A 2,826-nucleotide genomic window follows, 5' to 3' on the forward strand; every position below is an offset into this window, starting at 1 on the left:
GTAAAACCTTGTGTTTACTAAAACGAGGCGTAATTTTACTTCTCCTATTTTCTTTACGAAAAATAGAAGTACCAGCTGGTAAATCAAGGGGGTCTGTCCTGTTTTCGTTTAAGCGATTTGTTCGTTTTTTTGTTGCGTCTTCCATGTGTTTCTTCAAGGTAGGGTGTAGTTTAATTTGGAATTCGTTCAGTTTTTGTAAATAATCGTGTTCATTGTCAAATTTGATTGTCTTTTTGAAAATATGAGTGCGGCCGCTAAAAAGTTCGAACGGACTTAAATTGGTACTATAGTGAATCGCATTGTTGTAGGTTACTATTGTTTCGGAAAGTATCTCGTCGTGTTCTAAAGTTAATTTTAATTCCTTCCTCTTACTCAAAATTATCCTATAGATTTCTGTTAGGGTGGAATGTAGCCGTTCTACCATAGAGTTACTACTTGATTGTTGAAACGGAGTAATATGCAGTTCTATTTCGTATTGTGCTAAGAAGTCCTTGAAGATGGCACCAGAGAACTCGGCACCCTGGTCAAATATTAATTTTTGGGTATTCTAAACTGGCAAAAGAATGTTTTAAAGGCTTTAATAACAAGGATAGAGTTTCTGTTGGTTAAAGGGTAGGCTATGGTTTTCTTTGACATTAGATGGGAAGATGCGAAATTAAAGATTTAGTAGTTATATGTATATATGTATCTACATATATATGGATTTTTTGAATTATATATTTTTGGTGAATATGATGCGCTTTTATAGGAAGGGGTGCAAAAAAATATTGTAAATTGTATGTAAAAAATTTTAATATGTATATTTCTTTGGTGTATATACCTTAAAAGGAATAATTTCTTTTTGTGTATAGTGAATCTTACGTGTAAATAAATGTGGATATATGTCTTACTAATAATTATTAATGTTTATGTTGTTGTATTACGATAAGAATCTGTAAAATTGTATAATTAGTGTATGTGTGTGTTTTTTATATGTTATGGTAACCATGGGGCAAAGTAATCAATCAATTCGTTTGGAGTATAATGATTAATAAGATTTTTTCTGTGTTTCTTTGGGTAGTTGAATTTTGATTTTTTAATCTTAAATTGTAGTTGAAATGGCAACAATGTAAACAAATACAAAGTTCTTTTATTTCGTCAATGCGTTTGTGTGGCCAAATCGTATCGGGTTTCATGGCAAGGGCATGGGAAGAGGAGGGGAAAAAATATTCAACGAGTCGTCGGCGGTTCCCGGATTACGCTCTTATTTATACAAACATAAAAGAACGTGCAGTAAAGTATGTACTACATGTCATGACTTATACAAACTGTTAAAACTTACCTTTTTTCAGTTCTCTTTATGCGGGGGAAACCCCCGATTTTTCCATGGAAGAAGATGTGTATTAGGAAAGTATTTTCACACATAATAAATCTGTACACAAATAAAATGCAACATAACAACATGGATTGGACAAGCTTGTGCGATTTTGAGTTGTTATTTTCACCACATCTCTCCGTAGTTTAAAAAAACTTAAAAAATACATATTTATAATAAAAAGATTATGTTATAATAAGAATAATAATAAAAGCTTATATTTCAATTTTTTGCATTGTCAATATTCAAAACTACAATTCCTGGGATCTCGGCGCTTTTACTTTAAACAGACAAGCGATACAAATTATTCATACCTTGTAGGGTCGAAAACTATCGAGTAATGGGTAAACTTATTTCCAGCACAGTTTTGGGGAAATCTAGTTTATTGAAATTAAAAAAAATTGAGGTATTTGAAAGTTAATTTTGAGAGAGAAAAAATAAATACTTTAAAAAATAAAAAAAATAAGGTAACTCCAAGTTAATTTTGAGAGAGAAAAAATTAATATATGCATTCAGATAAACACCTACATAAATTTGAAGTATATTAAGACTAAATTCTTGTTATAGAAATCTATTCCTTTCTTAATTCTATATATAAAAAGTAGATTTAAAGATAATAATTTTGATAGGACAAAAAATATTCTTGTTTTTGAAATCTATATACATATATAAAAAGCCCGCCCTGCCCTGCTTTTGCGCGGTGCGTGTTTTTTTTTAGCTGTTTTTTGTGAATGTCCATGTATGTCCGCTATAGACTCGTAAACGTCTGGACCGATTTTGATGAAATTTTTTGTACGTGTTCATGGGAGCTACGGGCGTGTTTAAAAACCATAAATCGTAAAAATGTAAAACTAGGGAAAATTGATTGAAAATTTGGAAAATTGAGTAAAGTTGGCAGCTCTAGCACTTAACAGCTGAGGGAGTATGTGGAAACCTCTAGAAATTAGGGTGGCAGCCCTTTCTTAAACAGTTAAATTTGAAATTTTGTTTATTTGTTTTAAGGGTTTTTTATGTGATTACGTAAGAATTTATATAAATTGTGAAATTTATGTCGTTTTTATATAAATGGATAGATACTGGTAATAATATCATTTGCGTGTGGTCACCGAAGGGGGAGGGTTCTATAAGAAAAAAAGTTTAATTTTAGGACTGGAAAACTTATTACCGTTTATTGTAAGACATAACGGGAGACCCACGCTACCGTCTATGTCGCCGTGGTGCCGGGGTCAACGTCCGGTGAACAGCTTTTTCTTGAACGACTGCAGATGTACCGTTCGGCGGCGCCTTGCAATAGTCGGCGGGTTATGTAACCAGGCCGGCGGGGCTTGCATCACACGAGGTCTCCTGGCCGATGCTCGCCAGGTGAAGATGTCTTCTTGGTCAGCGGCGGGTGTTCCGTGATGTGGCGCCTTCGCGGATGAGGGTGTAGGGACGTCATTTAGACGTCTTTAAGGAATACGGTGAAAGGAACT

General features: G+C 33.7%; 1 long non-coding RNA gene across 1 annotated transcript; it reads left to right on the forward strand.

Moving 5' to 3' along the window:
* The first annotated feature begins 560 nt into the window (after positions 1-560).
* Positions 561-1,611, forward strand: LOC121529831. Its single transcript, XR_005993657.1, has 2 exons — positions 561-1,277; positions 1,332-1,611. It is a non-coding gene; the product is annotated as an uncharacterized LOC121529831 (long non-coding RNA).
* Positions 1,612-2,826: the final 1,215 nt, after the last annotated feature.

Source organism: Drosophila eugracilis, unplaced genomic scaffold (genome assembly GCF_018153835.1).
Source record: "Drosophila eugracilis isolate 14026-0451.02 unplaced genomic scaffold, ASM1815383v1 contig_1953, whole genome shotgun sequence".
In the NCBI taxonomy this organism is placed as follows: domain Eukaryota; kingdom Metazoa; phylum Arthropoda; class Insecta; order Diptera; family Drosophilidae; genus Drosophila; species Drosophila eugracilis.